This window comes from Theropithecus gelada, chromosome 12, assembly GCF_003255815.1.
Source record: "Theropithecus gelada isolate Dixy chromosome 12, Tgel_1.0, whole genome shotgun sequence".
In the NCBI taxonomy this organism is placed as follows: Eukaryota; Metazoa; Chordata; class Mammalia; order Primates; family Cercopithecidae; genus Theropithecus; species Theropithecus gelada.
In genome coordinates this window covers 62,866,448-62,879,803 of record NC_037680.1, presented here as the reverse complement: position 1 = coordinate 62,879,803, position 13,356 = coordinate 62,866,448, and the positions used below count along the sequence as shown (strand labels likewise).

Sequence of the window (13,356 nt, the reverse complement as noted above, 5' to 3'; positions counted from 1 at the left end):
GAGAACATGTGCTTTGGCTTTCTGTTCCTCTACTAATTCACTTAGAATGATGGCCTCCAGCTGCATCCATGTTGCTGCAAAGGACATGTTTTCATTCTAATTATGGCTGTATGGTATTTCATGCTGGATAAGTACCTCGTTTTCTTGATCCAGTCCAGTGATGGTGGGCACCTAGGTTGATTCCATGTCTTTGCTTTGGTGAATAATGCTGCAATGGACATACGAGTTGCATCTGTCTTTTTGGTTGAATAATTTATTTGCCTTTGGGTATATACCAAGTAATGAGACTAGTGGGTCAAATGGTATTTCTATTTTTAGTTCTTTGCGAAATCTCCAAACTACTTTCTATAGCGATAAAACTAATTGACACACCCACTAACAATGTATAAATGTTACCTTTACTCTGCAGCCTTGCTAACATCTGTTATTTTTTGACTTTTTAATAATAGTCATGCTGACTGGTATGAGATGGTATCTCACTGTGGTTTTCATTTGCATTTCTGTGATGATTAGTGATGATGAACATTTTTTCATATGTTTGTTGGCCTCTTGTATACCTTATTTTGAAAAGTGTCTGTTCATTTCTTTGCCCACTTTTTAATGGGGGTATTAGTTTTTGACTTGTTGAGTTGCTTAAATTCATTGTAGATTCTGGATATTAGAAATTTGTCAGATGCATAGTTTGCAAACATTTTCTCCCATACTGTAGGTTGTCTGTTTACTCTGTTGACCTTTTCTTTTGCTCTGCAGAAGCTCTTTAGTTTAATTAGGTCTCACTTGTCAAGTTTTGGTTTTGTTGCAGTTGCTTCTGAGGACTTAGCAATAAATATTTTTACCAAGGCTGATGTTGAGAAGGGTATTTCCTAGGTTTTCTTTGAGGATTTTTTTATAGTTGTAGGTCTTAGATTTAAATATTTAATCCATCTTCAGTTAATTTTTGTATATAGTGAAGGTTAGAGGTCCAGTTTTATTCTTCTGAATATGGCTAGCCAGTTATCCCAGCACCATTTATTGAATAAGGAGTCCTTTCCTCATTGGTTATTTTTGTTGACTGTCAAGGATCAACTGGTTGTTAGTGTGTGGTTTTACTTCTGGGTTCTCTATTCTGTTCCATTGACCCATGTGTCTGTTTTTGTACCTTTACCAATGGCTTTGCTAAGCCATTTTGGTTACTGTAGCCTTGTAGTATAATTTGAAATTGAGTAAAGTGATACCTCTCACTTTGTTCTTTTTGCTTAGGATTGTTTTGGCCATTTGGGCTCTTTTTTTGGTTCTATATGAATTTTAGAATAGTTGTTTCTAATTCTGTGAAAAATGACATTGGTAGTTTGATGGGAATAGCATTGAATCTGTAGATTGCTTTTGGGAGTATGGCCATTTTAATAATATTGGTTCTTTCAATTCACAAGCATGGTATGTTTTTCCATTTGTTTGTGTCAGCTATGTTTTTAAATTTTTTTTTCAGCAGTGTTCTGTAATTCTCCTTGTAGAGTTCTTTCATCACCGTAGTTAGATCAGTTCCTAGCTATTGTTTTTGTGGCTATTTTAAATGGAATTATGTTATTGATTTGACTCTTAGTTTGGACATTATTCTTATGTAGAAATGCTACTGATTTTTGTACATTATTTTTGTGTCCTGAAACTTTGCTTAAGTCATTTCTCAGTTCTAGGAGCCTTTCCTTGGAATTTTTAGGGTTTTCTAGGTATACAATCATATTGTTCACAAACAGAAATACTTTCTCTTTACGACTGTTTTGGTTCAGACTTCCAGTACTGTACTGAATAGGAGTGGTGAGAGTGAGCATCCTTGTCTTGTTCCAGTTCTTAAGGGGAATGCTTCCAGCTTTCACCTATTCAATACGATGTTGGCTGTAGGTTTGTCGTAGATGGCTCTTATTATTTTCAGATATATTCCTTTGATGCGTAGTTTGTCAAGGGTTTTCATATAAAGAGATGTTAGATTGCATCAAAAGCTTTTTCTGCATGTTTTTAGATGATTATATGAATTTTGTTTCTGTTTATGTAATGAATTATATTTGTTGATTTCCATATGTGGAACCAACCTTGCATCCTAGGAATAAAGCCTACTTTATTGTGGTAGATTAACTTTTTGATGTGCTGCTGGATTTGGTTGGCTCAAATTTCATTGAGGATTTTTGTATCTATGTTTATCAGTGATGTAGGCCTGTAGTTTTCTTTTCTTTCTTTCTTTCTTTCTTTCTTTCTTTCTTTCTTTCTTTCTTTCTTTCTTTCTTTCTTTCTTTCTTTCTTTCTTTCTTTCTTGTTATGTCTTTGTCAGGTTTTGGTATCAGGATAATGCTGGCTTTGTAGAATGAGTTGGAGAGGAGTCCCTCCTCCTCAATTTTTTGTAATAATTGCAGTAGGATTGATACCTACATTTCTTTGTGCATCTGGTGGAATTCAGCTGTGAGTCTATCATGTTCAGGGCTTTTTTTGGTTGGTAGGTTTTACATTACAGATTCAATTTTGAAACTCATTATTAGTCTGTTCAGTTTCAGTTTCTTCCTGATTCAATCTTGGGAGGTTTTGTGTTTCCTGAAATTTAACCATTTCTTCTAGATTTACTAGTTTATGTATATAGAGATGTTCATAATAGTCTCTGAGGATCTTTTGTATTTCTGTGGTATTGGTGGTAATGTCACCTTTTTTTCTGATTGTGCTTATTTGGATCTTCTCCTTTTTTTCTTCATTAATCTAGCTCCAGCCTATTGATCTTGTTTATTCTTTCAAATAGCCAACCTTTGGATTTATCGATTATTTGTATGGATTTTTGGGCCCCAATTTCATTCTGTCCTGGACTGAATTTAGTTATTTTTCTTCTGCTGCTAGCTTTGGGGGCAGTTTGTTCTTGTTTTTCCAGTTCCTCTAGTCATGATGCTAGATAGTTAATTTGAGATCTTCCTAACTTCTTGATGTAGGTGTTTAGCACTATAAACTTTACTTTTAACCATGTTTTTGCTGCATCCAAGGGATGTTGATATTTTGTGTTCCGGTTTTATCTCAATTAATTTTTTTTATTTTTGCTTTAATTTTATTGTTTTCCTGAAAGTCATTCAGGAGCATATTGTTTATTTTCCATGGAAGCATTACAAATGTTGTTGCATTAAATTCTTCTTGGGGTAGTTTGAAGTCTTGAAACAGAGGAAACTTTAATATTTTTCTACACTACCACTGAATGGGGTAATTATCATAAAAGTCCTACAACCAAAATCCTCATCCCCTGATTCTCAGGCTATTATAATTTTTACATGAGATCAGACTAATGTAACAATCGAGAACATATAAAAAAGATGAAAAGTTATAAAAAAGTTTTTTTAAAACATGGAAAAGTTATAAAAAATAATCTATAAATGACATCACACTAATACTCTAAAACTTTGCTAAAGATAAAAAAATTTACTTGGTTTGCCCAAGCCAGAGACATTTTTATAAGGTACCCAAGAAATTAACAGCTATAAAAATAGTGAAAAAATTTTAGATGGGAGCGTAAAACTAAAATCAACTCATTTTCTGGCAGAGTTCTTCCAAAATGTCAAGTCCACAAGAAGGGATGTGTGGCAAAAAGTGTCTTCATAGAGTTGTCTCAGATACCAGCCACTCTCATGCTGACAGTTTTTGTCCTTTTGCTCAGATTGGCTTCAGAGGTGCAAGTATATTGGCAGATGCCTACTCAAGATAGGCCAACGAACACTGAGGGATGTCAGCTGGCTTTTTGTGCTGCACATTGATGTCCTCCAGCACCTCCACGAATGCCTTAACTATGTCAAGTTCTGGACCAGCATGTCTTTCCACTATATTTCATTCCTTAGTTCTAAGAAATCCTCTTTGATAGCATTGTCTGGTTTCTGGACAGATAATTACAATCTTTTTGAAGGAAAAAACATTCTGTCTGTCTTGCAATATCCAGAAACTTCTGTATACACTGATCAACACCAGTTTGAATTTCTTCCTGATTGGTGCCATTGACATAGTTCCGACTCACCAGAGAAGCAAAGCAAGCCTGAAAATATGACTTCAACTTTTCCATCAAGGTACTATTATAAGGTCTCAGAGAACCTGGAGCTTCCTGAAGAAGCAAAGCCTAGCTAGCTTGGGAGCCCCAGTAGGGGTGTTGGGGGACCCAGTGGCTCCCCAGGGAACACATCACCTGGTGGAGCTGCCATATCTTGAATAAGATTTCTTTTAAATAGGCAATGGACATGTTAACTAGCCAGTTGAATATGAATCTGACATTCAAGAGAGTAGTCCAGAACAAATACAGATTTGAGAGTTATTGACCAAGAGAAGGTATTAAAGCCAGGATTTCCCAGAGATAAGGAAAACACAGAGATGAGATGATATATGACCAAATCTGGAGTACTATGAACAGTTGGATGTTAAGCCTAGGAGGAAGAGACAAGAAAGAAGTATATTGAGGAAGGTAGAAGGAAAGCAGGAAAAAGTTGAGTCATAGAAGCCAAGAAAAGAAAGCATTTCAAGAAGGAGGATATAATCAATTCTTTTAAATGCAGTTTAAATTTCAAATATGGTAGGGACAGAGAAGTGATTTCTGATATTTGATAGCATGGAAATTATAGCAACCTTAACAAGAAGAGTCTTGGAGATGTTATAGATATGAAAGTGGTGGGGACAACTGCAAGTTAAGAAGAAAATAAAAGGAATTTAAAGAGATAAATAGAGCTTAATCAAAACAAAAATGGAATATGCAACAACCCAACAACAACAGCAATGAAACAAAAACATAATTTAGCAAATAAAACATCAAAACAACAAAGCCCCCAAACTATCTTTGGATTACCTTTGAGCTATGTTTTAAAAAAAGATTTTTTGCCACTTATCTTCCTCAAACAGTAACCTGTAGTCCACTCACTCAGCTTTACCGCTACGCTGCTCTAGATTCCACTTCCACTGCTCCTGTAAACCCTCTCCACTGTCACTGATGACTGCACAATGAGACTTTATTCTCTACACTCTCTAAAGTCCTTGAAATACTTATAAGGGATGAGACTTTATTCTCTACACTCTCTAAAGTCCTCCTTACTTATAAGGGATGTGTTCCAGGACATTCATTGTATGCCTGAAACCACAAAAAGAAGTGAACTTTATCTATACTATTTTTTATACATCATACCTATGATAAAGTTTAATTTATAAATTAGACACAACAAAAGATTAACCACAATAAGTAATAATAAAATCAAAATATAATAACAATATACTGTAATAAAAGTTATGTGATTATAGTCTCTCTCCCCCCAAATATCTTATTGTGCTATACTTACTTATTGTACTGAACTGCGGTTGGCAGTGGGTAATGAAAATGCAGAAAGCAAAGCTGCAGATAACGGGGAAAATAGTTATTAATTACAGTCGAGACTCCTCCCTTGTCAGCCATGACCTTCTATTACATTGTTTCTCCTTTTTATCATGTTATTCTATGGGTCATCTCTCTTCTTTCCTCCCACAGGTATTGACAATTTTTGTTTTCCTTCAGCATTTATACTTCCATACTAATTGTCCTACTGACTTATGGCTTCAGTGATCCTTCAGTATGAGTGATTCATCTGGTTAAATCTCGATTCACGTTCACTTCCAAGTTCTGCACTTATATCTCCAACTTTCCTATCAACCCTTTCACTTGGATAGCCTGTAAGCAGCCTGTTGCAACTCTGCTCCTCCTCCAAACTTTCCTTAAGATGAAGAAAGTAAGCTATCATAAAGATTATGTTTTTTGTATAGCTGGAAATTTTTCCAGGGTCAGAATAAATTTTATAGAAATAGAAACTCCTTTGAAACGTTTCTTAGAACTTTAATGTTTAAATAGAAAACAGTTGTTAGTAGGAATCTTTTACTTCTGCCAAATGCTGAGAGCTATGTAGAAAGCATGCTTGTATAGAGTCATTAATCAAATATTCAAGAAGATATTAATAATCCAAAAATAAGTTATCAGTGTGCATTTTAATTAGAGATAATACACTTAATACTAGAGTAGAAATATAGTTTGGAATGTGAACAGTGGGCATTTAAGATACAATATTTTCATTGTGTTTTCCTGTAAGAAACCATAATGTATACATATGTATATAGCAATTAAGGCAATGATTATGATTGTAACTAATTAATTATATTTACCTCAAGCGCTTAGTTAATGTTACCTGGATAATGATCATGCAAATTATTTTTGTTAATAGGTAGCAGTTTTGAATAAATAAAAACAGTTTTAAGGAGGAAGTGTTATTTAGGAGGCCATTGAAGCACTCATAGGAGTTGGGTAGGAAGCTACAGGGAAACTGAGTGAGCACTGAGGTGAAAACTCAGAATGTCTGCATAAATCTGAGACAAGTTCAATTTCACTGAATATCTGTGGGTATGATAAAGGTGAAGATAAACCTGAGAAAATATTGTGAATGGACTTGAATACCTAGCTCTGAAATGTGACCTTCCAGAGATAGTGAACAACCATAACATTGTTTTTTAGTTGCCTGAAAAATGAAGGGGCACAAATTTTAGAAAATATAATCTGACAATGGTGCACAAAATTCATTCGTGGCTGGGGAGGAAGGAGGTGAATAACTGGTTTCCTTGTGGTAGTAGTCTGTATGTGAAGAAGGTACCATGACTGACATTGTTGCATTTCACATGGTAGAAATGGCTGTAATTTGCCCAGACCTGAGCCTCCCATTTCCCATGTGAAGCCTAGAACTGTGGGGCCAATCAGAGACAAATTATTGCTCTTTGTGCATATCTAAATTCTTGTTCATGGCAAACACACACAGTCATCATTGGTTTCTAGCCTTATACTGTCCAAGCCAGAAAGCTTATCATCCCCATTTAGAATTTTTGACTAGTGAATAAAAATTTTAACTTTCTGGGAAGCTTTGTGTTTTATTTTTTATGTTATTTTTATAAGAACAAGGGCCTTAGGACCAGTTGACTTGTGTTTGATTTCTCTTTCTTGTGCATATTATGAAAGTCACAATTCTTGGAGGCCACATTTCCTGGTGCAAGATGAGTGAAGGAATACATAACTCAAGGTTTTTAAGATTGTCAGTGAGATAAATTATGTAAAGAATCAAGCTTATTGACTTGCTTATATGGGCAATCGATAAATAATACTGGCTTTCCTCCTCATTATAATTGACCTTTTGCAGAATGGCATTATTGATAATTTCTTTCTTTTAACTCACCTCCGTCTCTCCTCTTCAATAACATCTACTTTTCTGGTTCTTCTCACACCCCTCTTTCCCTCTGCATACTTTTTTGTTTCATTGGCATTTCGTTTTCTTATAAATTGACTTTTTCTAGAGTCCTATTCTCTGCCCTTTTTCTTTTGTACTCTTCTTAGGTAATCTCTCTAATAACCACAATTTCAAACACTATATGAAAAAATGATGTTTTCAAGTTTTTAGATTTAATAGAATCTATCTCATATCAGTTTTTCCTATGGCCAGCTAAATGTATACTCCTATATACTACACAAATATTTAAGACTCAACATATCATCTTAGTTTGTTTCCTTTTTGTCCTAGTCCTAAGCTGCTACAACAAAATATTAGAAACAGGACAGCTTATAAATACTAATTTCTTTTGTCAGAGTTTTGGAGGTTGGGAAATCCAAGATCAAGGTGCCTACAGATTCAGTGTCTGGTGAGGGCCTGCTTCCTGGTTCATAGATGGAGGGCTGTCTTCTCATTGTCCTCACATGTCAGAAGGGGCAGGAAATTTCCCTGAGTTCTCTTTTATTAGGGCACTAATCTCTTTCATGAGGGCTCCATCCTCATGACCTAATCACCTCCTAAAGGGCCACACCTCCAAATACCAAGACATTGGGAATTAGATTTTAACATATGAATTTGGGGGGACACAAATACTCTACAGCCACTTTCTTGTGCAATTTCCTCTTAAATTTTCAGCAAAGAGTGTCACTATCAACTGACTTTTCATGACAGTATCCTAAGAATGTGTCTAGACACTTTCCTCTGTCTTATATTCTGTTACAGAAAAATTGTTACCTCCTAAATTGTTTCCAATATGCCTCACTTCTTTCTGAAATGGCCACAGTTCAGGCTTTCTTTCCATAGATTATTATTGTATCCTTCTGACATGTTCACAAGGATTCCATCTTTTCCTTCTGCAAATTCTTCCAGAGTCATTTTTCTAAAATACAAATATGATACCCATATATGTCAGGGTAAAACTCAAAATCCTCACTTGATGTACAAGGCCTCTAGGAGTCAAGACTTGCCTGAGGCTTCGGCCTCATTGGTCTCACTAAACTACTGCATATATCAGAGTGCAATATTAAAGCCTTTTTTGCAGAAATGGTTTTCTCTATTTATCGTGTTCTTCCCCATCTTGTCTTTAATCTCTATACATCTTTTAAACTGTCAGCTGAAAAGTCAATTATTTAACATTCAGCAGATTCTTATTAAACCCCAACTTAATGTGCCAGGCACTGTGCTAGCTAGTTCTTTGTGAATAATTCCTAGACACTCAGACACTTCTCATTCTGCTTTGTTCACATATCTATTATCAAATTGAATTATCAGGATTTGCATTAATATCTGCTTCTTTTACTGAACCGTGTGCTTCCAGAGGGCAGAAAATTTGTCTTTATCATCTAGGTATTATTAACTCTTAACACAGTCATAGATAATAATTAAGCTCTGAACAAGTGAACAAATGGTTACTTTAAATAACATTTCTTAGAGAGATTGGAAAAAGTATAATTTGACTTGAGCTTAGTAAAATACAAACGTGTTTCCTGACATTCTAAGCCTACTGGGCCAGAAAATGAGTGTTTTAAAATAAATGGAACACCTCAGCATTCTAGTTAATTGGCATGAATAATTTCTGAAAGAAGGTGGAATATCAAATAGCTATCTACTTTACCTCTTTTTAATATATATTGTATCTATTTTGATAGAAATTAGCAATAAACCAAACAGATGTTTACTCACAGATATCACTGATTTTCATTTGAGTGTGGATAATGAGCACTAAGAAGGCAGGTAGAGTTCCCAGAGAGTAATTGATGTTGATGTTTTGTGCTATCATGTGGATACTTTGAAAAAAGAAGAGACGCTAGACTCTCATTACATGCCCAATAATTACAAGCAAGGGCCATGTGGATCAATGATTCTTTAATGAAATGCTGTGTAGTGCACACTGTCATTATTTTATTCTTACAAATAGGAAGCAAGAACGAATGATTCTATTGAATTCATGGGCATAAAAGTCTATTTGGATTGTAAACTCAATCTCCTCCTTTTATAAATGAGGGAATTGAAGACCAAAGACATTAAAGTACTAATTTCAGCTGACAAAGAAGAGCTAGTGTTAGAGCCAGGATAGAGGTCAGACATTGTAACTAAAATTTCTTTCAATTGTTTTAAATTGCAGCAGAAGATGATACCTTGTGAACCATGAGGAATCAAGACTGGCATTATATTAAATTTTTTTTTTTTACCTTTTCCTCCTTTTTTTAATTTTAAAATGTATATTTTTAGAGACAGGATCTTGCTGTGTCACCCAGGCTGGGGCTCAGTGACTCAATCATAGCTCACTGCAGACTTGACTCCTGAGCTTAAGTGGTCCTCCTACCTCAACCTCCTGAATAGCTAGGACTGCAGACATCACATTAATTTTAAACACATTAATCAGTCATTAATTATTTGCATATGTGTATTAATTATATTGTTAATTTTCCATGTTAACTAGCTCAGATTTGATATTAATTTTATATCAAATATTTTACAGATTTTATTTTTTCTTTGTTAGCTCTTGAACAGCATCAAAATATTGGCAGCTTTTCCTTTAACTTTGTGCAGATAACTATGATTTATGGTGTTTAATGCAGTTATTTATCTCAGGCCCCATAGAATACCAGATCTAGACTTCCTGTATTATATTTCTACTGGGTTTCCTATACTTCCTGGGAAAGTTGTTGGAATGAGTTGGTAACAGGTCAGATCCTCAGGAGCTCAGGATTAGAATTCACTAGGAAATTAGTGTGACAAGAAGGCCAACTGTTGATCTGGGAGTGGAATAAACAAAGAGAGAGAGCAAAGAAAGGAAAACAAGTGGTAGAACAGAGGAAACAAACAACAGAATAGCAAGGGCAGTATTTAAGGTATTTGAGGAAAGTAAGGAAGGAACTCAGAATGGTAAGGTAAGAAAATTAGGCCTGGAAAGATTGAATAAATTCCTGCTTGTTAGGGGTAAGATATTGTGCTACTCATTTTTCAGTTATCTCATTTAATCCTCACAATTCCAGAACATATTTTCATTTTACAGGTGAGGAAATAAGATGCATTGAAGTTAAGCCATGTGCCCAAGTCACATACTCAGTAAATGTCAGGAGTAGGATTCAAACCTAGACTTGGTATCTCTTCCTGGAGCAGAAGGAAAGGTACATTAAATGTGTCTCAAAATGATAGTTCAAGGCTGGTAAGGGTGGCCTTGAAAATTTAATGCTTCTTAGTAGGTCCTCTATTCTAACTGTATCTTGATTTAAATGGCCCTATAGTGCCGACCTTGGGAACTTCAATGGTTTCCTTACCAAAAGGGCCCTGAAAAAATGAGGCGAACTTCTAAATCCTTGGTAGTTGGATTATTGAAGACTTTTTTGAAAGAAGTGAGAGAATTCTCCTTTCATTGGTTGTAGCAGAAACATAACAGTGAGAAATAACAATAATGTAAGACCTCCCAGAAATGAAGGAGCAATAGCTTTTTTCTTCTCTGGCTGCAGAAATCACTGAGTGAATATCAGTCCTAAATGGGAAGGAGGGTGTGTGTATGTGTGTGGTGGTGGTGGTGGTGGTTGTGGTAGTGGTCCTATTCATCAAACTAGGCTGGGATTTGGAGCCGGATGTGATTGTAATTACACCTGAGCTCTTGATTGTTCCAATATAGAGTATAATTTGGGAGCAAGGTTACTAACAAATTAAATTACACTGCACACAAATTCATTCAAATGCCCAATACCTGCATTAAAATATTTTAAAAATCACAGCTCTTAGGTTTTATTGAAAAGAATAATGTATTTATTATTTACATAAAATAAATATGGCAAGTTACTAAGAAGAAAGTAAAAAATAAGCCAAAGTCTACATAACAGAAATAATCGTTGTAAATATTTGTTAAATAGAATGTATTGTGTCTCTTTGTATATATATATACAGAGAGACAGTAGGTAGGTAACAATAATTTGGGAGCAGGTATGATAATATGCTACATGTAATTTTTAATTAAAATATAACATTTAACATGCATTTAAAAAAAAAAAAACAGGTCTGTTGCGGTGGCTTACACCTATAATCCCAGCACTTTGGGAGACTGAGGCAGGTGGATCACCTAAGGTCAGGAGTTTAAGACCAGCCTGGCCAACATGGTGAATCCCATCTGTCTACTAAAAATACAAAAATTAGCCGGGCATAATGGTGGGCGCCTGTAATCCCAGCTACTCAGGAGTCTGAGGCAGGAGAATTGCTTGACCCTGGGAGGCAGAGGTTGCAGTGAGCGGAGATCATGCCACTGCACTCCAGCCTACGTGATAGAGCAAGACTGTCTCAAAGACAAACAAACAAGCAACAACAACAACAAAAACCCACCAGAAAATAAAGTAATTTCTTAATTTCAGGCTGATTTTTTTTTTTTTTTTTTGAAATGGTTTTGCTCTGTCGACCAGGCTGTAGTACACTGGTGCAGTCGTGGCCTGCTACTTACTTGAACTCTTTACCTCAAGTGATCCTCCAACCTTATCCTTAACTAGCTAGGACTACAAGTGTGCACAACCACACTTGACTAATTTTTATATTTTTTTGTAGAAACGGAGTCTAGTTTTGTTACCTAGAATTGTCTTGAACTCTTGGCTTCAAACAATTCTCCTGCCTTTGTCTCCTAAATTGTTGTGACTACAGGTGTGAGCCATTGTGCCTGGCCTAAATATTTGTTTCTTTTTTTAAATCACAAAGCAATATAAATCCCTAGAATATTTCTCTAAGATTAAAAAACATCTAAAAATTTAAGAGAGTGATGTCACTGAATTTCTTAACTACATGTTTTTTTTTTTAATACGGTTACAGATTTTTAACTATGAATAAGAACATTAGCATACTTACACTATTCCTCCTTCTCCCCACCTCCCACATACGTAGTTCCTTCATGTTTTCCTGAACTAATTTTATTTTTGCCTTATTTTTCTTAAAAACTTTTAATTTCTGCTATCTTGCTATATTTTATAATATGTATTTTTGTAAACCATCCTTAGTTTATAATAGGAACATGGCAGAATATAAATAAATCATAGATAAACATACTAGAAGTTATTACAATTTAAAATTTTGATAATTCTGACTTATGATTTACCAGTAATTTTTTGGTATGCAATAGTATGTGTAATGGTTACCTCTAGTTCTGTATTCACTATTGAAGGCATGCTTTAGAGCAGCACAGAAGTCTCTTCAAATCAGTGTCTACCTCTTCACTAATAAATCTGTATAAATTGTTGTGTCTTCAATTTACCATTAATAAGCAGTAGAAAAAATTGTTTTGCTTTTCTTTGGTACTGAAACTCTGTCTTCTCATATAGTGAGGCCATGAGGTGAGTGACTCCCAGTTTGCTATTTTTTAAACTACAGGTTGTTAAGTCAGATCTGCCAGGATCAGGTCCTAAAAGTGCTATTTTTCACACATCAAAATCCAAGTTGAAATACTGGCTTGTTTGTTAAGATTAATTAGCTATAGGTAATACTTGCACCTTGCCTCATTAAAAGAAGAAAAAAATGCCCCACTGTATTCACTCACAAAATTTTAGAAGAAAAGTTAATGATGAATGTAAACAAACTTCATGCAAATACAACATTTTTACCATTTAGGAAAAATAAAAACATGTTTTTTCCCCCCCAAAGTAGAGATAATCACTGATAATGTAATTTGCAGCTGCTTTCTTCATGTGACCTCTGTTTTTTTTTTTTTCCCAAGTATCAGAAAATTGCAAACTTGACCATCTGATCTCAGGTATTTGAGCAGTACTGGGTGTTAAAAAAAATACTGGAATTAGATACATAGTAGCTCTGTCATAATTGGATTTGAACTTTGACAAGTTTCTTAACCCTATGAGCCTCAGTTTCATTTGAAAAATGATGGGATTAAACTAGCAGGTCACTAAGTGCCTTCTATTTGTAAAACCTTTGCTCCTAACTGAGCTATATTGAAAATATGAGTGCCCTCTTGAGTGTTCCTATATCAAGTTGCATTGCAACAATTTTAAAACATTGTTTAAACAAAATACGTTGACTTTGAAAAATAAAAAATCTTTGAAAAGAAGTATGA

The 13,356-nt window shown here is 34.9% G+C and overlaps 1 pseudogene; it reads right to left on the bottom strand.

Annotated features, from left to right (window-relative positions):
- Positions 1 to 3,604: 3,604 nt before the first annotated feature.
- On the bottom strand, positions 3,605 to 4,184 carry LOC112635856 (annotated as a pseudogene).
- Between the last annotated feature and the right edge of the window lie 9,172 nt (positions 4,185 to 13,356).